We start from the raw sequence: 25910 nt of genomic DNA on the forward strand, positions 1-25910 counted from the left end.
GACACACAGACACACACACACACACACACGAATGCCATGGTGGTGGGGGGAGAGGAGAACGAGCCAGGCATCCCTTGATTATGCCTGGATCCAGCACAATTGAGAACTGTCTAGACAAGGAACAGTTTGTATTGCACTTTACAAGAGTGCAATACTTATTAGCTTCTTTGGGAGCTACCTTACCATAGAAAAGCAGAGGAAAATAAAAATAAATAAGCATCCACCAATTGTTCTATCAAGGATTGAAAGTTCTTCGGGCCTCCAAGCAAAATTCCCATGTACATGCTAACATGTCATTCTAGGCAACTACAACAGTAATTACAAACTATACAAATACATTAAACTTTCTTATACAGTGTCAAGTCATTGGTTTGTACTGTCTACCCTTCAATGAGACTTCCAATCTCTGAAAGAAGGCAAATATAACTTTTGTATACTTAATAAATGTCTTGCATGTATATTTGTATGATTATTTTAAAAATGTATGTAAATGCAGTTGTGATTAATAAAATACCAACTTTTTTAAAAGTGAAAAGTACACAGAAAACTAGATTTGATGTGCCCTTCACAAGATGCTTGCTTACTTCACTAAAAGTGTCACTGAATTCATAGTATCTTTTTGTCATTATGTATTTTCTCACTCAATGGATACTAATAGTAAAACTACTATCATTTGGGGGTCTGTGAAATTTTTTGACATTAAAAAGGAGAACTCGTGCTTTAAAAAGATTAGGAACCACTGCCATACAGACCACTCTCAGAAGCTGCAAGAATCTCCAGGGACACAAAATCCCTGTAGTTTGGATAGCATAAGAACATAAGAACATAAGAGAAGCCATGTCGGATCAGACCAATGGCCCATCCAGTCCAACACTCTGTGTCACACAGTGGCCAAAAAACCAGGTGTCATCAGGAGGTCTGCTGGTGGGGAAGGGACACTAGAAGCCCTCCCACAGATTGCCCCCCTGACATCAAGAATACAGAGCATCACTGCCCTAGACAGAGAGTTTCACTATACCTTGTGGCTAATAGCCACTGATGTACCAGTTGTAATTCTGAGAGATTTCCAGGCCCTTCCTGGAGCTGGCAACTGTGCAGACTCAGCGTGTGTAGGAAGGGGGAGTATAAGAGAAGAGAGAGACTTCTTTGATAGATGTTTTCTGGGCTTATGGCTGTCCAAACAGAACACTTTCTCAGGTCCCTCCTTTTATTTGTCCCCGTCAGCTGCCCACAATCAGTGAAAGGCTTCTTATTTGTGACCCTGAAATAATAATATGGCACTTAACTGTGAGTTAAGTATGCCCTCTTTCACACAAGTATATTGACTTGACAAGACGCTGATGGAACTGAATGACAAACATTTCTTTACAGAAAATAAGGTGTAACATAGTAAAAGTTTAGTGTGGAATAATCCATATAGGAGCCCCATAGCACAGAGTGATAAGCTGCAGTACTGAAGCCCAAGCTCTGCTCATAACCTGAGTTCGATCCTGGCAGAAGCCAGGTTCAGGTAGCCAGCTCAAGGTTGACTCAGCCTTCCATCCTTCCGAGGTCAGTAAAATGACCCCCCCCCCCAGGTTCCTGGGGGTAAAGTGTAGATGACTGGGGAAGGCAATGGCAAACCACCTGAGTAACAGAAGTCTGCCAAGAAAACATCATGATGCAACATCCCCCCCATGGGTCAGTAATGACTCGGTGCTTGCACCTTACCTTTTACCTAATCAGTATGGAATGTGCAACTGGCTCCCAACTGCGCTCCACAGAGGTTACATGGTTTCTCTACTGTGAGTTAACACATAGAAAAACAGTGTTTCACTTACCATAACTGTTGTTCATCTAGGTCTTCCGTGCAGGCACACATGGGACTGTGCACACGCAGGCCTGCCGATACCGGAGATTTTTATAGCTCTAAACCACTAGGGGGCGCTCCCGCCTCTCAGCACGCATGCGCAGCCGCTTTCCCGCCGAAATGGCTTCTAAGAGGCGGAGCGCCCCTCACATACCCTCAGTCCTCTTTCGCCGCCCCCAGCAAGGTAAGTACCAAGAGAGTAAGTGGGGAAGGAGGGAGGGCATGTGTGCCTGCACGGAAGACCTAGATGAACAACAGTTATGGTAAGTGAAACACTGTTTTTCATCTACGGTCTTCCTGTGCAGTCCCACATGGGAAGATTCCAAGCTTAATACCTGGGTGGAGGTGACGCCAAAGCATCACACAAAGATGGAATGTAGAACTGCCGTGCCCACCACTGTCTCCTTTCTATCTAGGATGTCCAGTGTGTAGTGCTTTACAAAGGTATCCGCCGAGGCCCACGTCACCGCTCTGCAGATGTCGTGAAGAGGAACACCCCTGAGGAGAGCCGCTGACGACGCCTGGGACCTGGTGGAATGGGCATGCACCTCCAAAGGACAAGGTAGGTTAGCAGTAGTGTAACATGTTAGTATAGTCTGGACCACCCATCTCGAGATAGTCTGAGACGTAGCCTTCCTGCCCTTTTTATGTCCCGCAAAACAAATGAACAAATTAGGGTCAAGTCTAAAAGGCCTCACCCTATCCAAATAAAAAAGGATGGCCCTGCGGACATCTAAGGAATGGAGAGACTTCTCTGCCTCCGAGGTCTGCACTGGAAAGAAAACTGGTAAGACCAGCTCCTGCGATAGGTGAAAACGAGACACCACCTTAGGCAGAAACTCGACCTTGGTCCGAAGAACCACCCTTTCAGGGTGCAATTTCAAATAAGGGGGCTCGCAAGACAAAGCCGCCAACTCCCCCACCCTCCTAGCCGAAGTGGCCGCAACCAAGAAGGCCACTTTCATGGACAAGTAACATAAAGGACAAGAGGCCAAAGGTTCGAATGGCTTGGACATCAAACGAGTCAGAACTAGGGGTAAAGACCACTGTGGAACCAGAGTCCGAATCGGGGGGAACAGATTATTCAGCCCTCATAAAAATAATTTTGCAGAGTAATGGGAGAATACAGATTTTTTGTCAATCGGTGGATGAAAGGCAGAAATAGCTGCCAAATAAACCTTAACTGAACTGTTGGCCAATCCCTTCTGTTTGACCTCCCACAAAAATTCCAATATGTCAGATAGGGAGGAAAGAAAAGGGTCCAAATCCCTCTGCTGAGTCAGAAAACTTGTCCCACTTAAGAGCATAGGACTGCCGAGTAGACAGGTGTCTAGCATTAAGTAAAACGTGAGTCACAGCTGAGGAAAAGGCACTTCCTGTCTGATCAACCAAGCTGTCAGTTTGAGTCTCCCGATGTCGTGGTGCAGTACCCCGTCGCAGGACAGGAGGTCTGGAACAACTGGGATACTGATTGATTGACTCTGCAGATGCAAGAGAGTGTGAAACCAAGGCTGCCTCAGCCAGAATGGGGCCACCAGGATGACTGATGCTTTGTCCCTCTGGATCTTGCTGAGGACCATGGCTAGAAGCGGGAACAGGGGAAAGGCATAATACAGGGGACCCGACCAGTCTAGTTGAAACGCGTCCCCACGTGATTCTAGGCCTACGCCTCCCCTGGAACAATAAGCTCGAGCCTTGCGATTCTCCACAGTCCGGAATTGCGATTCTCCACGCTCCGGAATCCCCCACCTGGAGAGGATCGGGGAGAAATACTTGTCCTGGAGGGACCACTCGTGATTGTCCCCATGGAGCCTGCTCAGATGATCTGCCATGGAATTCTCCACCCCTGGAACGTACACTGCATGCAGCCATACAGCGTGTTCTATGGTCCACTTCCAAAGTCTCAGCGCTTCGGTGCATAGTGCAACAGACGCCGTGCCACCTTGCTTGTTCACACAGAACATCGCCGTCATGTTGTCCGTCAGGATCTCAACGGACTTGTTCCGTACAGCATTTGAAAAGGAGATCAGTGCATATAAGATTGCTCTCAACTCAAGAATATTAATATGCTCCTTACGTTCCGATTCAGACCATAAACCATAAGCATAAGACCCCTCACAGTGAGCCCCCCAGCCAAACAGGGAGGCATCTGAAGTGACAGACAGGTGAGTTTGTCAATGCCCAAATTCCACTCCCCTAAACAGGTTAGCAGCCTCCAACCACCAGTCCAAAGAGGGCACCACCCTCCTGGGGACCGAAAGTCTTCTATTCTGTGAATCACGGCCCGGAGAAAAGACCGAATTAAACCATAGTTGAAGTGGCCACATAAATAGCCTAGCCACCACCGCAGTTGTGGAGGCCATGCAGCCTACCAGAGTCTGGATAAACCGGGCAGACTGAAAACAACACCTTTTAAGGTTAGAAATGAGTCTCTTGATCTTAGTTGCACGGTCTACGGGCAAGAAACCCGCATTCCTTACACCATCCAGAACCACTCCTATGAACTGAATGGAGCGAATAGGAATCAGCTTAGACTTTTTTTGATTAACAAAAAGCCCCAAACACAGACACAGACTTAGAGTGATAGACACTTGAGTAGATATATATGCTTCAGAGTCGCCAACTAGGAGCCAATCATCCAAATATGGAAATATGCGACAGCCCTGAAGGCGCAAGTGAGCCACCACCACTGCCATGCACTTAAACACCCTTGGGGCAGTGGCCAGGCCAAATGGTAAAACCCTGTATTGGAATACTCGTTGGTCATAAATAAAACGTAGGAACTTCTTATGTTCAGGAAAAATGGCAATATGAAAGTAAGCGTCCTTCAAATCCAGGACTGCAAACCAAGAATGCAGAGGCAGCAAGGTCAAAACCATCTGCAAAGTAACCATCTTAAATTTGCGGATTCGGGGATTCGGTTTTGTTTTCGCGGCCATGTCGGACGCTCCTCTCGGCAGGTCCGAGAAGAAGCGTCCGAGCAGCCTGACCGGGCGGCTGATCTGCAAAGGTTAGCCCCCAGGGCTCCCAGGCAGGGAGTCTGGGTCCGGGACACGGCAGGAAGAGCCCTCTGGCAAATCGAGGCAGGGGGCAAATTGCCCGTTTGTCCCTAGGGAGGCCGGCAGACGTGCGCGGCACCTCGCGTGCTGCCGGGCCACGGAAAACGGCAAAGAACAGGACTAGGCGGAAGCCTGTAAGTAAGCGAATCCCTTCTGTCACTACAAGCGTATGTGAAGGAGTGGTGGGATCTGAAGTTTAGAAGATTCGGATTTTTTCCCCCTTGCAGAGTCTCGGAAGATTGGCGGTCCCCCCCCCCCTAAAATGGCAGCGAAAAAGCAGAGTCCTGCTCTGGGCAAGTCAGTTTTGGCTGCCCTGCAGGGAAGAGGCAAGTCGCTCGAGGAATTGGTGAAAAGATCGGTTATCGAAGCCATAAAACCCTTTGTTGACAAGCTGAATGAAACAGATCAAAGGGTGGGCTTAATTGAGAGCGACGTGAAAGCCATCAAGGAAGTAGCGGGGGGGGCAAAGTCTGCTCGGGAAAATGCATCACTTATGAGAGCAACGAACAAGGAGCTAAAGTTGGTGGAAAACCAGCTGATTGGGCTGCAAGTGGAGTGAACACAGACCATTTTGCGTCTCCAGAATGTTAAAGAGGAGGAAAACAAGGATTTAAGGGATCTTGCCTCGGAACTTTTAGCGACACCCGCGAGGGCAACTAAAGAAGAAGTAAAAAGCGCCATTTTGGGAGCCCGTCGGGCATCTTCATAATATGCAATGAAGCGGCAGCTGCCTCGCGAGATTGTTATTGAGTTTTCATCTAGGAGGGTCAGGGACATCATCCTATATAACTCATATAATGCGGACTTGGACTTTCTGGGAAATAAAGTCAAGATACTGAAGGGCGTTCCATTTTTAGTTCGGAAGAGAAGAATTAAGTATAAAAGGCTGGCAGCTCTTTTGAGGGAACGTGGCATAAAGTACAAATGGCTTTTTCCGGAAGGAATCGGGTTTAGTTATAAAGATCAAGCTTACAAGATTAATTCGGAAGATCAGCTAAGGGATTTTGTGGACAAAAATCAAGAATTTGGGCAAGACACCAAGCAAAAAGAAGAAGATTCAAAGCCTGAAGGGAGGAGGGAGGCAACGAGCGCTGCAGCTGTAGCTGCTCAGAGAGAACTGCATCCGAGGCCCGGGGGGGGGGGAGATTTAATTTGAACTGTAATTTGTATTTTGTAAGATTAACCATTCCATCATTACTTTATTAAGCTTTATTTTTCAATTATGGCAGTATGAAGGGAAAGCATTGAAGTGTAGTGTTTAGTGTTTGTATGTTGCCTTCCCCTTTTTTCCACCACCCCCTTCCCCCTCTCTTTTTTCCCCCTTCTTTTCCTCCCCTTGTACTATTGTAGTTTTTTGTAGTTTACTGTTTTAGATGTTAAAAATAAAAAAAAATTAAATTTGCGGATTCGTATAAACTTATTCAGACCCCTAAGATCCAGGATAGGCCTGAGTCCACCATCTTTCTTTTCAACCAGAAACAGGCTGGAGTAGAATCCCAACCCAGCTGAATCCACAGGGATCTCCTCTATTGTCCCTTTCTGCAACAAAGCAGAAAGCTCTCCCAAGATCTCAGATTGCGGAGGTTCCGAAGAAAAGACAGGGAGACGTAAATAAGGTAAATCAACAAATTCAACTTTATAACCAAACTGAATTATAGAAAGAACCCAAACATTGGAACAAATTGAACACCATGAACTCCAGAATGCACTAAGCCTGTCCCCAAACGTGGGGTCAGGTCCCTGTGATTGTCAGAATTGCTTGTGCAACTGGGTTTGGTCCTTAACCTGATGTTGCTGGGAACCAGGCTTAGGAAGTTGGCCTTGCCTCCGTCTAGGAAAAGCAGACTGCGGGCTCTGATAGCTCCTGTGAGGCTGGTAAGCATACCCTTGACAGGGTTGGTATCATTGTTGTCTACCACGCTGGAAGGAACAGTAATACGGACGAGTAGACTGCTGAGGAGCCTGGTGAAGGACCCCATACGAGCAGGCAGTCAGGTGATCAGTTCTCTTTTTAGACAGATACTCATCAGTCTTTTCAGAGAAGAGTGTGGTGCCGTCGAAGGGTAGATCCTCCACCCTGTTCCTCGTCTCCGCAGGGAGGGCAGTTGTGCGAAGCCAAGCATACCTGCGCAACACCACAGCCGAGAGAAGTAACCTGGCGGAGGTGTCAGCCATACTCCTACCAGCATTGATCTGATGTCTGGACAGGCGAACGGCCTCCTCTTGTCTAACTCAAAGCAGAGTTCGCTGCTCTTCCGGAAGCCTTGGGAGGAAGGACGCCACCTTTTTCCACAAAAAAAGCTAGTAGGCTGCCATCATAGCTGCATAATTCGCAACCTTGATGCCAAACGTGGCAGAGGTGTAGAACTTCCTGCCCATAGCGTCGATTTTCCTGCTGTCCTTATCAGCCAGAGTAGACATGGAACCCTGTCGAGGTCGTGCCTGCATTTCCTCGGTCACAAGTGAGGACGGAGGCGGGTGATTTGCAAGAAAAGAGTGTGCATCATCCTTGGTCCTATAAAGGTTCTCCACCTTCCTATTAGTGGCTGTAACAGATGCAGGTCTAGTATGCAATTTTGCCCAGAGATCCGCAAAACCCTCAATCAGGGGAAAAGCAACCGAGGGCGTAGATCCCGAGTAGATATGTTGCAGGATCTTATCAGTAAATTTGGACTCCATGGATGTAACTTCCAAGTCCAATGCTTTAGCCATCCTTTGAAGGAGTTCATTATAGGCCCGAAAATCATCGGTGGCCGACGCCTCCTCTGAAGGCCCGATCTCTCTCTCTGGTAAATCCGATAATGAGGATTCGCCGTACCAAGCTCAGATCCGAGGAGACACCACCCCCGACGGGTGTGGCGTTCGATCATATCCAGTGTAGGAACCAGCTCTAGGAGAAGGGGATAGCAAGACCCTTCTATATGGTCTGTCTGAAAAGCAGGAGCCTTCCCTGCCATAGTATGGGGCAATCGGCTCATCTCGATGTCGACTGTCCCTGGAACGGCTCCGGTAGGAATAAGGGCTGGTCTGGCATTCAGACCGACTCCGCCGACTCCTCACCGAGCAAACCGAGCCCGATTCACAGGATGCCGATCGAGGCCGACCCGATGGCGTGGGGGGCTTTTCGATCGGGATCACATCCTCCTCCTGGGTCACCCTCGAAGGGGGGGGGGTCTTAGAGGGAGGGCGGTCTGCCAACTCCTTGTGTCTCTCCACAGGGACGGGAGCAGTAGCCTCGGGCGGAACCGACGGGAAAGCCATGATCAGGCTCTCCAGCACAGCCTTGTCATGCTTGTTGGAGTGCTTACGCTTTTTCTTTTTCTTTTCAGGGTCGGTTCCAGTTTTCAGTTTTGAAGATGGATCCGAGGTCTTCGGATCCGATACCGCAGCGTCCTGAGAGGCCAGTGGGGTCGTCCTCAGAACCGAGGGCGTCCTACTCCCACGTGTTGTACGGCCAGGTGAAGTGTGAACTGCTGACGAAGTTGAAGGAGGCCGACTCCGAGGACGTCTCGGAACCAATGCGGCCGGTTCCGATGAACTCCGCACTGGGGCCATTTTCTCGGATCTTGACTCCAATCGACTCGGGGACAGTTGAGAGCGTGGAGTCTTGGAAACCGACGCTTCCGGGGGAGGATGAGAGGAGGACCCAGATGGAGCAGAAGAGGACTTCGGCGGGGATCCGATACAGCCATAGCATGCTGCCAGAGGGAGGCATGCAGGTGATCCGCTTGTTCCGCCCTGGCCTTGGAGGTAAATGCTTGCACGCTTGGGTATTGTGCGTTTCTCCAAGGCAGTAAAGACAAATAGAATGACCGTCTGACCTTGTCATTTTGCGATCGCAGGTCTCACATCGCTTAAACAAGGCTGTTTCCGACATCGCGTTCGATGAGAAGAGCTGTAAACCTCAACGATCGGCGGCGAAAGAGAAACTGAGGGTATGAGAGGGGCGCTCCATCTCTTAGGAGCCGTTTCGGCCGGAAAGCGGCCGTGCATGCGCGCTGAGGGGCGGGAGCGCCCCCTAGTGGTTTAGAGCTATAAAAATATCCGGTATCGGCAGGCCTGTGCGTGCGCAGTCCCATGTGGGACTGCACAGGAAGACCGTAGATGAACCAAGCCTTCATTACCAAACACAAACACTAAGGGAAGATTTAATTCCCTTTTCTTCCAACAGTGTTCCTCAGCATTCAAGGTTCAAATCTAACCATTTAACCACAGCTGACAGGCTTACTACTCAGGTTCCAGGCCTCTCTTTTACCTCACAGAGATCCTGGTCATATAACCTGTACACAGAAAGCTAGATTTGATGCACCCTTCACAAGATGCTTGCTTACTTCACTAAAACAAGTTTCCTTCCCTAACCTGACCCTAAATCCTAACTAAAAGTCAAAATAAAAAACCTGACTAAGTTGATGCCAGGGCTGCAATTACCCTGTCTGAAGGAAAAGGTCTCTCTTTTCCCTCCTTAAACTGAGGCTGGCTCACCCTCTCCCATTCAGAGGAATATCAGGGACTCTGACTGGTTGGCAGGTTAGCAATCTCTGGGGTTTTCATGAGGTTTAAATAACCAGGATTGGTTCAGAGCCCTAGAGGATAGATGGGACATTGGAGGTGACTGCCACAGCAACCCTACTCAAGGACATCCTGATTGAAACTCTCATTAAACCAGTTGTAAACTGAAAACTGATTGCATTGCTTCAAGCTTGCACAAGCCTTCTCACAACCACGTATTTCCAACTGGTAGTACACATACCATTAATCTTTCTAGGAATTATTTTTCTGCCTCTTGGGAAGTATACCATGAGCTTTGTAATGAATACTGTTCAACTTAAAATAATTTCACCATTACATGAATTAAACCTCCCTAATTCAAATAATATCTAATGAGATCACATTTTGTCATACTAGATTGCAACAAGAATTTAATAATTCATCATATTACAGGCTTAATGATTTACCTCCCACGGTTGTTTCCATTTTAAGAGGATTCTGAGATATCTTACTCTCTACATTGTTTCTACCATTTGCCATTAAAAGAATTTTCTCCCTAAAGATAGGTTCCTTTGAGTAAGGCATGTCTTATTGATCTGATTAGAGTTTTCAAAAACAAGCCTGAGCTTGTTGTGCCAAGAGATTTCATCCCAAATGATTTTTGGTGGTCTGCATCTCAACAGAAATCCCAATTATTTCTTGCTATTAGAATCAAGACATGCCTGTGAGATTACACATCTTTTTCCCTCTTTGAAAGCTATATTGTATTTGATTCTGGTATTCCAGCTGACAACCAGTAATTTGCAGATCTGGGAAGAACAAATTTATGTATTTTCTTATGGAGTGGATTACTATTTGAAAGTTGCTTTCCTATGGCTGCAGGATTTTAGTCCAGTGGCACCTTAGAGTCCAGCAAGATTTTTTTTCAGACTAAGCTTTCGAGAGTCAGTGCTCCCTTCTTCAGACACCAAAAATCTTGCTGTGCGCAGACCAACACAGCTACCCACCTAAACTTTCCTATGGCTGACTCCCATGCTTCTTGCACCAGTAATTAGGAAAGGTTGCATTATCTGGATAAAGCAGATCATGTGGATAGTTCAACCATACCTTGTCTGGGCATTGTCAGGCTATGCACAACTTTGAATAACTGAGCTATATGAGAGCCTGCAGATGCAATGACAGAAGAAGAGAAAGCTTTCTTTGCTGCTGTCACTGCCACCTCATAAGCTTTCAATTGAGCTCAATGTCTTACTTCCAAAAGATGCTCTTACACTATTCCATAACACTTTCACTAATTTTTCTGCAAACCACCAAACTCCCATGCCAAATCCAGCCCTTGTAAGGGCTGCTGATCTCAGCTGGAAAGTTACATACGTGCTTATATCTATCACACTTACAGGCAATGGAGCTTACTAATACTGCCTAGGATCACACTCCAAATAGGGTAGATATTACATTGTAGATATTACACTGAGTACCATTAGGTAGATGTTGCATTGAATAAGACTTATAGAGTGGATAGATATTACACTGAGTAACAGTGCTATGGAGTGGCTGGCTAGTAAGAGTTTTTAAATTCTAGAACACTGCAATTTTTATTGCAAATTTTAAATATATACAAATACATGAAAATTATTTATAAATATGCATCTTAAAATCACAATTTAATCTCATGTTAATTTTAATCACACCATATTTATGGCTAAATTATACCAAGTTTTCATGAGCTTTAAAATGCCATGATTCCAGAACTGTTTCTACAGAAGCTGTCCTCTCCTTAGTTGAACATATCCAGTTATTGTAATCATTTTCATTGTTTTCTATATATAAAATTTGCCAACTCCAATTTAATTGAGACAGATGTGTGCACCAGATTTTAGCAATTAAAATTTTAATGGTGCCTAAACAGTAGAAAATTTCATATTTTCAAGCTGACTATCCAAATCACGTATGATGCAGAATTGTGGGGTTTGTGTGATCCTAACTCCTTAGAATGAATACAGAACAAGTTCTTTAGAACCTTCTTGGCCTTCCTAACAGTATACAAGCTGAGCTGCTGTAGGCAGAAACTAGTCTTCCTTCCCTCAATGCAAGAGTGCATAAACCACTGTATAAAGTTGCAAAAGATGGCCAATTAGATATAAATATTATTCTCTATACTAATTCCTCCTTTTAGATGTTCCCTTTTTTAAGAAAGGATCATGTACAACAGAAATACTTTAGTCAGCTGAGGACAGCAGTTACAATTATGTTTTCAAATAATGCTATCAGTTTATCTGGAAGACACATATACCTGTAAATAATCATGTTTGTGTGACCAAGGGACAGTTGAAAATTTGACACATTACATCCTACACTGCCCTTTATAGAATGACTGCACTGGGAAATATCTTTATAGCCTCTTACGGGAAATATTAGGCTAATGAATTTTGAAAAAATCTGCTAATTATTGTTTGACTGGGACAAATACATGACTCTCTAAGATAAATCCCTAATTTAAAACCTGGGTTAAAAAATGTGTTTTAGCCTGACATCTAAAAGTAAAGTAAAGTAGGCGCACAGAAAAAGCCCTGTCTCTGGTCACCACCTGCCTCACCTCTAAAGGCAGGGGCACAGAGAGCAGAGCTTGATAGGCAGTTCTTAACAAGTAGGCTTAAAACAGTACTTCTGACTCCAGAAGCTGGGAAAATATGTACAATTTATTGCTGTTTCTTCCAGAGGTGATCACTCAGTTTATTATAGTAAATACACTGTGCATATAGTTGTTATTTACAGTATTTATATTTCCTTCTTTTTTCCTGAGCATCTAAGGACACCAAGGCAGAGCTTCCCTATTCCAATAAGTTGGTTGAATTTTGAAATGTTTATGCATATATTGTTTTCTTGTGAAGACTTATGATTTCAAGCAAATATCAAAGTCATTTAAAAAAAAAACTTCAACACCACAATCTAATTTGTAAAAAAACAAACATTCATAATTTTCTTAATAAACTAACCCACATAAATGTGGATCTATGACCATATATGAAGAAGATCTGCTTCAGTACCAGCGTTTCCCATCGTCACAGAAGAAAAATGTATGCAAATATGGCATTAAATACCAATGTTTCATTAATTATTCTTTTAGATTAGTATACATATTCCTGATGGAAAATGTTGCACAATTTTACTTTGCTATGTACAGCTGCAGCATTCTTTTCACTTCATAGGGAAACTCATTTTTCAAATGATTTTTATATTTAAGAGTTGTTTATAAATTCGAGGTAAGCTTTCATGATTACTGCTAGTCTCAAATAATAATCCAAACTCTCTTTAATTCATCCATAATTTTCTTTATTTTCATCATAATAAAACTGTATAATTGCAAAAACAAAACCCACTAAAGTAGGGTTAACAATCTCCAGTTTACAGAGACAGTTCCCCTGGAAGAAATGACAACTTTGAAGGGTGGACTCTATGGTATACCACAGAATTTAGGCGACCTGGAAATCCTAGAATATCAACAGAGGGTGGATGATCTAGGTCTTCTCCTATGGAATACCATACAGACCATACGGTACATCCTAGAGAAACTAGGATAAACTGACTGTTGACTTTAAAGACATTAAAGGGCAGGGGCGAGCAGGAAATTGAGAGAGGGATGGGACTGTTGTTGGATGGCATCCTCTTATGAGTTTTCAAAGTAGGTTTTTTCTCTTTAGCACTGAGAAAAAACTGGACATGACTTTGAGAGGTTTTTTTAGACTGAGTGGAACATAACTGGATCCCAGCCAGTTATATCAACACAAATACGCAAAGTAAGTGTTAGCATGACAGACAGAAGCCTGCAAGTGATGTTGGATGAGAGGGGAAAGTAGAGGGAAGTGACATGAGTTGGAAATTTATGTTTAGGAACTGGAGAAGCTGGAGGAACTGATCTTTGACCTAGACATTACATCATATCTTTGCTGAGACCCTCTCCCCAAAGTCTGGCCATCCAAAGCACCACCTCCAGGTCTCTAGAAATGTTTCAAGTCAGAGTTGGTGAGCCAGAATTGGCCCTGCACAAAGCAAGGGAGCACTCCTGCAGCCAGCACAATGATGTCACTTCCAGAAGTGATATCACCATGCATGAGGGAGCATGTGCAATACCTGTTTGCCAAAGTTGCCTGCTGGTGGCAAGCAATCACTGGATGGTTTGTCACTTCCCACCGTTCGCATGCAGACAGAGGGACAAACTGCTGGGAATTTGCCTGCCACCAGTGGGCACCTGGCAAACTTACATATCATGAAATATGTTGCTGGTGGAAAATTCTATCAAGTCATAGCCGATTTATGGCAACCCTGTAGGGGTTTCAAGGCAAGATATTAACGGAAGAGGTTTGTCATTGCCTGCCTCTGCATAACAACTTGGGACCTCCTTGGTGGTCTTCCACCCAAGTACTGGCCAGGACTAACCCTGCTTAGCCTCTGAGATCTGATGAGATCAGGTGAGATTGGGCTATCCAGATCCATGCTGAAGCGTGTTAACAATTTATAATTCTTTCTGAAATGACCAGGATTGGGGTTTGATGTGTTCATGCATAAGAGAGAGTGTGTGTGTGTGTGTGTGTGTGTGTGTGTGTTTGTGAGTGACTGCTGTAACAGTTTTAGAAACCAAGATATTGTTGTTAAAGAAAACATGAACTATACAGGCAGTAATGGACAGCTTCAGTTCCTCATTCTGCCATGTTATCTCTCTGTTAATGCAATTTGTGGTCTTATTCTGTGACTGTCAGTAAGGCTAACACTTTGTGATAATGGGAACATGTGCCTCACAAACCAATTTTATAAGTTTCAATAATTTTTATACAAGTGTGCTCTTAAAATTAATTATACGGTACAACTCAGACTTCTAATTCTCTCTCTCATCATCATAAACCTTTTATTGTCATAAAATACAGTAAAACAAGGTTTAACCCCCCCCCCGAAAGGTATGTACCAAGAGGGTATCATACAATCTCAGGCGGTCAAGAACCGTAATAGAATAAAAAACACAATAAAAAGGTACACAGTAAGGTCTATGTATTGTAAACTCCTACCCTTAACTTACATACATGTGAGAGGAACTCAGCAACAGATGCAGTGATTTTGGGGGACTTATCAGATAACAAAAAAATAATTCCGTTATCAATCGTGGATTTTGCAGAGGACAAAAGAGGGTGAATCAGATGGTGACGTAAAGAGGAGTAATGGGGACAATGAAGAAGGATATGTTGAACAGAATCAGGTTCATTATAAGAGCAAGAACAAAAATTTTCCTTATAGGGGATACCAAGGGAAAGAGATTGAACCTGGCTAACATGAAGGCTCTACGATGAGAGGAGGATACCAGATTAGAAATTCATAATCCTCAATTATTTCAGACAAACACCATTATTACAAATACCTTTTCATAATATTATGGTTCTCAGCACACTTCATGCCATCAAAGTTATACTTTGATTTGTGTACATTGATGTAGTAAAGCACATGTTAATGTCCTGCTCTGTATGAAATGTAGGAATCTGTTGTGGGCAGAATTATTCACTTCTTCTGAGGCCATATTTATTTTTATTTTACATTATTTAGATTATACCTTTCTCACCAAGATTCAAGGCAGATTACACAGTATGAGTCACTATAGTTAATTTCAAAGACATTTCAATAAACAATGTAATAAAGTATAAATATGCAAATTTGCAAAGATTTAAAATGAGCAAAAATCCAATACAGAGTTGAAGAAATACTAAAATTGTGCATAAGTATTTCTAAGACTATATTAAACAACACTGAAACTATCCAGTAGGATCATACTTATAGCAACATAAAGTATATAGTATATCCCTTTACTTATGCATCTCTTTGAGACTACTTCCTTACAGCACAGCCCTCCTATTTGAGTAAAAAGCCCTCCTGAACAATTCAGTTTTGTACAAGCTGCGGAAAGCTGAGAGAATAGGAGCTTTCCTGCCTTTTCAGGTAGCCCATTCCATAAGGTAGGGGCCACCACAGACAATGCATGTGTACAAGCAACTGTAGATTTTGCACATGTGTAAGATGGCACCTGCAGAAGGTCCTGTTCAGATGAGGAAATCTACCACAGTGGAACATAGGAAGAGAGGCAGTCCTGTACATAAGATGGACCAAGGCTGGGAAGAGCTTTGTATGTGATAGCCAATAACTTGAATTGAGCCTGGTAACTGATAGGAAGCCAATGGAATGACTGCAGAATGGGAGTGATATTCATGCTCCTCCTAGCTACCAGTAATAACCAAGCTGCAACGTTCTGCTCCAAACAGAGTCTCCGAGTTAACTTAGAAGGGAGACTTATGTACAGTGCATTACACTGGTCAAATCTAAGATCAGCTTTGTCGAGGTAGAAGGCCTTCTTCCAGGTAGGGTTGCCAGGCCCCCCCGGTAGGGTCAGGAACCCCCACTTCCAGCCTCTGTCCCCCATTGCTAATTACTTGGCTGGACAGGGGGAAGGCCCAGGGAATGGGCCCTGGAGGCAAAAAACCTCCCAGGCAGCACAGCTGGGCCCCTATAAAGCGCGGGAGCATGCTGCCGCCGAGCATGATGGCGTCACTTCAAGAAGTGATGTTATTGCACCTGCCCGGGAACGCACATGTGCAAGGAGATCAAGGAGGCAAGTGCCAGGTTCCCCCACTCCCACCACGGTCTGGAAACCCTGATTCCAGGCTAGATGGAATTTTTAGAAAGTGTTTTTGCAGCTGTCCTATCTTGCTTTTCTAGCAGTAACATTAGGTCCAGTATAACCCCTAGGCTCTTAACTAAGTCTGCAAGGGTCAGACGAACTCCATCAAAAGTGGGGAGTACAATGTCCTTCAAGACCTCTGCCTTCTCAACCAGAATCATTGTTGTTTGTCTGGGTTCAGTTTCAATTTGTTTGCTTTCAGCTATTTGACCAGAGCTGTCAGGCAGTGACCCAAGATCTCTACTGCATCCCAAGGTGATCTGGATAGTGAGATATAGAGCTTGGTGCCATCTACATATTAATGGCATCCAGTTTCATAGCTACAAATGAGTTGTCCTAGAGGCTTTACATAAAAGTTGAATAACATGGGGGATAAGATTGTGCATGGTAATTTCCACTCTGGAGACAGCTGGTCTCCAACAGCAACCCTTTAAGTCTATTCCATAAGGAACTATTTAAACTAGTCTAAGGCACATCCCTTGATAACTTCTGTCTCCAAATGTCTTACAAGATGGCATGGTCTACTGTATTGAAAGCTGTAGATAGATCAGGTGGAACAACATCAGGTGGAACAATAAAGAAGCATGGCCTTTGTTTACATTCAAACAGAACAGCTAAAAACACCAGAGCCATCTCTGTCCCATAGCCTAGCCTGAATCCAGATTGAAAAAGGTCCAAAGCACAAGTTATCTAAGAGAACCTGTAGTTGATCAGCTACTTCTCTCTCAATCACTTTGCCTAGCAAGGGTAGATTGCAGATTGGACAATAATTGGCCACATTATTTTTGTTTAGGGATGGTTTTTTTTAAGTAGTGGATGGATGACTACCTCATGCATGGCCAAAGGAATATGCCTTTAGTAAATGATTTATGATAGACATCAAGGGCTCACTTGTGTGGTATTTACATGATTTTAGCAGCCATGATGGGCAAGAATCCAGTGCACAAGCAATGGCCTTCACATATGCCAGGATCCTGTCAAGATCCATCATTATAACTGGATCAAAGTGGCCCATACATGAGCGAGCTGGTGTATGAAGCATTTCTTCCACCTTGCTTATATTATACATAGCATCCAGATGAGAGTGTATTTGTGCTATTTTATCAGCAAAAAAAACTCTACAAAGACCTCACAGCTAATTGTCTGTTCTAGAGACTGTAAAGGTGCAGATTTCGGAGTTAGAAAATGTTGAGATACCTTGAACAATCGGGATGGTTGTGAGCTAACTGATGTAATGCTTGCACAGAAATAATGTTTCTTTGCTGCTCTCACTGCTGTTTTGTAGGTCTTCCAATGGGCTCTGTAGCATGCTCTATCAGTTTCAGCACTAGTTTTCTGCCAGCATCTTTCTAGAATTCCTCCATCCCTCTTTAGGTCACCCAGCATTGTGGCAAATTTCAGGACTGACTTCCATCCTAAGGGTCAGATAGGCCAGCAAGGAGCAATGTTGTCAATAGTTTTGAAGAGTTTCACATTCAAGCTCCTACTGCAGTCTCAGTAGAACAAGTATTTGGAACCTTAAAATCTCCCAGGACATTTTCAAAACTAGAAGGATCTATAATCCTCCCATTTGGGGTGGTGTTGGGGCCATGTTCGCTTTTGCCTTAAGTAGATAATGGTCAGACCACGGTTCAGGCTAAATCTGCAACCCTGAAACAAGACCTTTCTTCAAAGCCTCTCAGTGAAAAAATATTAAGTCTAAGGTGTGGCCTCTTTCACGTATGGGGCCTGCCACTATTTGAGAGTGGCCAAGGGCCTCTAGATCTCCCTTGTAAATTAGGCCAATTTACAACACTGGGTGGTTTTATTTATTTATTTAAGATATCCATAAACACACCATTTTCCCAAGAAACTGGGCCCAAAATGGGTGGATGAGGATGCGATAGTCATGAAAAAACACACAGATCATGAGAGGGAATATATACCACACAGATTCAGAGCCAAGATGGCATAGGAGTTTCCCAGCTTTGGGGAGCTCAGGGGCCCTATGTAGTACTATGAGAAGATACTAGAGGCCAGTGTACCCACAGTCAGTTCAATGACCTTCGATTGCTCTCTGAATCTGTTTCCCGACTCAACAGTGAACTGTTCAAGGGAAGCTCCTGAAACTATTATACCTATGATCACTCTAGAACAAACTTAAGCCTTCACCACACCAATCTAGGAGACTCAGATGTCCTATGAAGATCAGTTTATAGATATTAGAAGCCAAAGGAATATTATCCATCCCTCTGTTGACATCTGAGATCATATCTCTAGTTAGTCATTCCAATGCTTTATTTTGGTTGCATAAGTCATTTTACTTTATTGACAAAGCTTGCAGCAATGAAAAAGTAACATGCAAGAGTTGCTGGAAGATGCAATTGTTAGATTTGTTTACTACTAGAGGTACTTCATTTAATAGAAGGCGTTGTTTGATCTTTACTCTGGATCTCCATTGTAAATTAAGCACAGGCCAGTTTATAGTAATTATACAAGTGTTATTTCCATCAGTTATGATCAGTCCTCTCCCATTCAGTTGATACAAAACAAAAGATAATTATCAGTTTTCTTCTAATAAAATCACTAGTAATGATAAATAATTCACATTTTATCTTTTTTTTTCACTTCAAATTTATGAGAGTTTCCTGAATGTATTTCTATGATGCAAGAACTTTCCACATATGAAATTAAACTATCTACTGACCAATGGCTTAGATTCTTTCTGCTAAAGGAAAGGAGGGCCTTTTTCACTGATTTCTCCTCCCATAGCAGACTTCTGACTCCCCCCATAGTGTTCCTGAGAGTCTGTTTCCCCCAAGAGCAGCATTTTGGGGGAGTGGGAGGTAAGGAAGTCATGCTCCACAGATGGAAATTCCATCCACTCACAGAAACCCTTCACTGGATCCAACCCAATAATGCATGGATTTGTACATTTAATAATAAAAACACAAAGTTGAAATAAGAACTTCAGTTATTTCAGGCTTCCCTACTTTTAGAATGTGATTAAGGATCTTCCCGTGAAAGGATCTTATGACTCCTCGCCCCAATACATACCATTGTCCTATTTACCAATAATTGACTACATATGTTCATTACAGGATGCAAAGGGCTAAACTCTGCTTTACTAACCTTAAAACTGGGAAACTAGTCAAACCACATTGATGCTTGAGCTTTTTTTAGTGAGAAGCATTATAGGCTGCAGAGAACCGAACTGTTTTACTAGCCTTAGGACCGGGAAACTATTCAAACCAAATTGATGCTTGAACTTTTTGTAGTGTATTGTTATTGCTCTTTCTGGATCATTAGTCCTAATGAAGACTTACAACAGTTCAACATCTTCATTTGTTTATTGTAAGGTTAATTTCAAAGTCATTTACTTACTGCATTTGAACTTAGTGAAGCAGGACTGAAAGCAAGTTGCTTGGCATATTGTCTGCCTACTGAGACCCCAAAACCACTCGAGAGAGAGGAGAGAGAAAGAATATTCACTAATAAAATCTCTACAGGTCTTTCATGTGTAGAAGGAAAGTTACTGATTTGCAGCACTGAAAAAGGAAGTTTTTCAGTTATCATTTTCAGAATCATCACTGATTATTTAAAAGGAGAAATCAACAGGCATGGGGAGATGGACCAACACAACCATATCAAACTCTATTAAGTACCAGTCCTGATGGAACTATGTGGCTTCAAATTCATTTTTTTAAAGGTCTGACGGATTCAGGGGAGGTGCTGTGACTCAGTGGTAGGGCATCTGCTGGGTCCCAAGCCCTTGGCATCTCCAGTTAAAGGATCTTGTAGTAGGTGATAGGAAAGACCTCTGTTCGAGACTCTGGAGAATCAATACGCATTTGAGTAGACAATACTAACTCTGATGAACCAATGGGTGGAAGCATAGTCTTTCATGGATGTTTCAAATAGGTAGGCCATTTCCAGATGTCCTAAAAAGAGCGCCCCACTCACTGAATGCTGGCGTCTTTTTCACAGGATTTCTGACGTCTCCATTTCCAGAACAGATGCAGGTAGTTTTTGTGGCACTGTGAAAACAGAAGTAAAACTGCCTGCATCTGTTTTGGAGACATCGGAAATCCTGTGAAAAAGCTGCCAGTGTTCAATGAGTGGGGCGTTCTTTTTAGGACATCTGGAAACGGTAGTAGTCTCTGAACAGTCGAATGCATTTTTCCAAAATGTAAAGTTAGGAACAAGCATCAAAAATTAAGAGCTAGGATAGACAGAAGACAATTTTAAGGTGCCGCCCTTAATCCTTCCAAACCAACAGGAATCTTGCAATATTTCTGAAATAGTTAAAGTTTACATACAAATATATGGATCTAAAATAGACTATAGAATTTATATCCACGAGTTAGATTCAAAGGGCACCTTCAGTAATTGGATCCAACCCCAGGTGTTTGTGTTAATGAAATTAATACAGTGCTTTTATTTTATTTTTTTTAACTTTCTACTATTTACAAAAAGTGTACACTTAAAAAGAGAAAATGGATCTCTGGCAGTATTAAATCTTCTGGTCTAGGCCCAAAATCTTAAAAGCATTATAATTTAGTGTAGCGTATTAAATATTACCAAAATAAACTATTTCACTTATTATAACAAACATCATTGGCATGATTCATTGGTATCTGGTATGTATCCTTTTGTGTGACTACAATATCCCAGTATTCATATGCCTGTTAATTTATAAAATTCTTAAAAAATTTAGCAATCATTTTAGAACAATAAGAAATGCTTCTTTAATTTTCAGTTGCAAGAAGTTCCATTTAAAAATGTATTCAGTGCCTTTGACATTCTATTAAAGCATTTGCACTTAAGCACCCACCACTAGGAGTTGTTTGGTTAAATAATTAATTTTTAGCTGCCTCTTCCTTTTAATACAGAAAGCCTAACTTAAAACTAGCTTATAAACCAGACCCTAGATACTAATTTAAATGTGGTAGATCCTACCACTGTGCTCAGCTAACTGCCAGCTGTTCTTCCAGCACAGGACTCCTACGGTACAGAATTCAAACAGTAACATTGGCCAGAATGGACCTTGACAAGAGCTAAATGGGATACACTAGGCCCACCCTGTGATACTACAAGGCTCTCCCCATAAATAGAGTTGCCCACAGCCTGGAGAAAAAGTGTTCTGTTCCTTTAATAGAGGCTTAATGGGATATTATTTACAAGGTGATGTCATTTATCTCCATGCCTTCTAATTTCCACACATTAAGCCTTTATTTATTTATTCTTAATTTATTTTATATATTATTTTCACCCTGCTTTTCCACTTGGAGCAAGGCAGCTTATCAAAGGGAAGGAACTTTGCTTCTCCAGATTGTTGGCAACCCTGTCAATAACATCATGATAAAATAACACAACACTGACTTTCCATCTGCTCTTTTTTGCTTTACACCTCTGCTCCTCCCCTTCTGAGAAAAATTAAGGACCTCTTTAAAAGAAAATAATGCTGTCCTCAAAATAATTCAGTCCGAGAGAGAGAGAGAGAGAGAGAGAGAGAGAGAGAGAGAGAGAGAGAGAGAGAGAGAGAGAGAGAGTGTGTTGTGGGGAGGAAGAAAGATTTTGGCATTCCCCACTTGCCTGCTTGAAATCATCCCATTCCTATTTTCCAAAGCTGCCTTTAAAGTTCTGTAGGCACGAGGGAGAGAAAAAGAAGAATACAGCTAAGCAACAAACAAAGCAACCATAGGAGCAACAGCAGCACCAGCTGGTATTCAGGTGACTTAAGTAGCTGTTCTGAGAGCACTCCCTGGTGTAATCTGTATGTTTGAAGAGCAAGCTGGATTTAAACAATATACCAAACAAAGTTTCTCAAACCCTCCTCCTAGGGCTTTTCTGGGCACCTATCAGGTGAGCAGAGGCACTGCAGTCACCATAGCAACTGCAGCATCAAGCCAGCTCTAGTGGGAGGCCCAGATGTTTCACAGATGGAGAGCCAGCCAGGCTGTTGTAGCTTCAGAGGCAATCATAGCAGCTGAACTCACTTGAGAGGCACCAGTTTATCCTTTTTCCCCAAGGAGAGGTGTTGCTTCCCAGCTCAGTCAGTGGCACTGCAATCACTGTTACAACCCAGACCTCCCACTGGAGCCACCTGGGACACTATAGTCATCATAATTACCACACCACCTCAAACTGAGAGCCAAGCTACAAGTGACGCCTGACACAGGTTGGACATTTGTCAGCTTCCCTCAAGTTTTGATGGGAAATGTAGGCATCCTGGTCTTGCAGCTGTAATGGAGAGCCAAGCTGTAAAACCAGGATGCCTACATTTCCCATCAAAACTTGAGGTAAGCTGACAAGTGTCCAACCTGTGTCAGGCGTCACTTGTAGCTTGGCTCTGAGCTGGGAGATGGCCCCTCCCCTTGAGAGAAATTGGACTTCCCTTACAAGTGTGGTGTTTTATCATTATTATAACTGCAGTTTCCTGGCAATTTCCACGAGGCAGGTGACCTTTTCCTCAATTTCACAGGGGCGGAAGATTATGCCAGCTGGTGCTATAAGCCAAACGCATTGTGTCCATAGTCTGCATGTTGTGCAGCCCTATACTACCGGAAGGTTCCACTCTAAGTAAGATTCAGTTCAATGTGTCTCAAGTTATTTATGAAATCTGTATTCATTTGCATTTTATCTAAAATTACTTATTGTTGCATTGTCTTATTAAATGAGTTCCTCACATGTTAACAGTGGATTTAATCTTTATATTTGCATGAGTGCCATCTACATGCAACAGAAAATCAGAGTCAACTATCCATAATCTATAACAGGGGCCCCAATGTGATCCCCAAGGGAGACAGGTAGTGTTGCCAGGTCCCAGCACTTACTTCGTATTGGGCATGAGATTTCTCTGCACACTTGTGCTCTAGAGCAGACATGATGACTCCACTTCTGGAAGTAATGTCACAGAGCCACCCATGCAAGCACTCCCACGCTCTGCACAGGGCCCATTCGGTCCATTTGGGGCCCAAATCAGCCCCAAACAAAGCGTGAGGACACTCCTGTGGCCAGCACAATGACATCACTACATCCCCACAGAGTGTGTGCACAGCACATATTCCCTGGTGCCTGTTGGTGGCAAACAACCTCCATGGGGCTTGCTACCTCCCACCAATCGCTGGGCAATCGCCAGGTAAGGGGGAAAATCTCCAGAAGTTTGCCCACCACTGATGGGCAACTGGGAACCCTAGAGACAGGGCACCCCTTAACACTTTTCCTAGTGCTCGCCAAATGTTTTTAGAAAATGGGTGGGGCTTTTGCCCAGCTCATGTAAAGGGGATAGTGGTTAGATGGCTGCAAAACAAAGGCAGATACTGCCAGATGTGTGCCTCTTAGCTACCTCAATATTTATACATACTTTGTGTGTATGCAAGAAAATATTTTTAAATAAAATGTTCATTTTATTTTGATTTATTTATTTATTTCTATTATGCCCTCCGCGTGAGCAGGCTCAGGGCGGATAACATATTAAAAATACAATTAGAAATTCATGTACATTCAAAACAACACATTCAAAACAGGATGGTGGACAGCCTTCACAGGGAGGGTTAAGATTTTATACACCCCTTTTTTCAGGCCAGCGGAGGCCCAGCCTCAGCCGTATTTTAAAAGGCAACTTGTTAAATGGAGCTGTGTCTGAAATGCTGAAGCACTACTATCAAAGTTATGCACAACCTAACTCCCTGACATTTTGTAGCTGGCTCTGCCTCCTATGGTAGCTATTTTGTGGTTGCACCCACCAACCTGTGTCAGAATTCCAAAGGTGCCTTCAGACTCAGAAAAGGTTGGGGACTTAAAGTACCATGTTGGTACTTAAAAGACTAATACATTTATTGTAGTATATACTTTTGTGGGCTTGGGCCTATTTTGCCAGCTACATGAACTGAATCCTCAAGTAGTAAAATGTTTGTAAATGGAGAGAGGGGGAAAAAATTAAAAATGTTAAAAGGCCTGGTTTTTGATATTTCTATGCAAAACTCAAAAGTAAACAGATAAGCACAGTGATTACTCATAAGAGCTATAATGGGTGATAGCATAAATTAATTATATTAAGCAACTTAACACCTAGAGAGACCAAGACAATTGTCAGACCCCTTGAGTTCCAATCCCGACTAACACTACTGATGAATTCTAATTCAGTGGTTTCCCATTGCAGCCTCCCCTTTCAAGATTCTTTGTAGAAGGATCCAGAAGCACGCTGAAGCTGTTGGTCATACTCTTTCAAAGGGAGTGCAACTCTCTCCATAACATTCTTACTTCTCAGTCATCAAGCAGTTTCTCCATTAACCAACATCTGCATATTGGTGGGACCTTATTCCAAGTCCCAGTGGTTTCATGCACATGTTAAACAGCACAGGGGACAAGATGGAACCCTGGGGGATGTCACTGATGCCAAAGAGCTGAGCAAAAGTCCCCAGTATCACCTTCTGAAATCAGCCAGTCACATAAGAGCAGAACTACTGAAGCACACCTAAGCAACTACTGAAACTACCTAAGCTTGCCATCTACCCAGTGCGGATGGGAAATCTCCCACCCACAGCTTCTGTTGCCTGCCAGCATTCTGATAGCTGGCTGGAAGGAAAAAATAATAATAAAAACTATCTCCGGGCAAAAGTGTCACATCACTTTTGGGGGAAACCTGGAATTGATGTCACACCTCTCTAGGAATTAAACTATATGGTTGTAACACCTTTACCTGATGCTACCCCCCATGTCCCTGTCCCCTGACTCCTGCCAATTGATAGCCATTGGCAATTTTCACTGCAAATTCAACCAGCCTTTCCAGAAGAATACCAGGTGCTGCTGCTGAATGCAACAGAGAGGTAACCAACTTGGATGCACTCCAGCAATCATCTACCTACTAAGATCAGCCATTTCCATAGAGAGGTTAGGAATTGTTAAAATCTTGTTTTAACAATTCCTAACAACAGAGAAGCTCAGCGAAAAAGTTAGTATCACAAGAAACTAAGCATGTCACTATGCTCTCCAATGACAGCAGGACCAAAAAGCTAGGCATGCGGATTAGCTTCCTCCTTGCCCATGCCTGAGAAGACCACATGTGTTCTTTATCTCTGAAATGACTGATTGGTTACCCAGCAACTTCAGTTAGCATCTTTAATTCACATGGGTTAATTTTCTTGTTTTCTGTGCTTTTGCTTGATGTGGTTTACCCTGACCCAGAAATGAAGGTAGTATACCTTCACAGTTGTAAGCAGAGGTTTTCTTCACATGTGCCTAAATTTCCAGAAATTATAGTTATATTGCTCTCTATACTATAATTAATTCCTAAAGGAACTGAAAACTAGAAATGAATTTTTTTCTTCTTAAAAGAAACATATTTCTTTAAAACACTCCCAGGTTAAAGAGCTGTAGAAGTTAATCTGATTTTCTAATCAGTATTATCTTGAAGAATGCTATAGGCCAGATAGATACCAGTTGCCTGAAATATTTAACTGAAACATTTAATGCAAAAAGTTGCTTGAGGTTTTTAAGGAAACTTAAAGGTAGAGTTATTCATTTAGCACAACGTATTTCAGCAAATATCTCCAAACCTATTAAAGAGATGAAATGATACAACATCCAATAAATTATTACTACTGCTTAGGATTCTTTATAGCTTTATTTCATGGTTCCCCAACTAAACCTCAGCTAGTATGCCAAAAAAAAACATCTCCGGGCTTCATTTATGTTTGGCAGAAGGTTATCTGCACATGCTTGTTCAATTTAAGTGAATGGAGCTGAAGACCTCTAAAAAGCTATTAAATCAGACTGTGTAGTAAAAATACGAAATGAAAAGGCACTTTAGAAACTA

This window comes from Eublepharis macularius, chromosome 4 (genome assembly GCF_028583425.1).
Source record: "Eublepharis macularius isolate TG4126 chromosome 4, MPM_Emac_v1.0, whole genome shotgun sequence".
Taxonomy (NCBI): domain Eukaryota; kingdom Metazoa; phylum Chordata; class Lepidosauria; order Squamata; family Eublepharidae; genus Eublepharis; species Eublepharis macularius.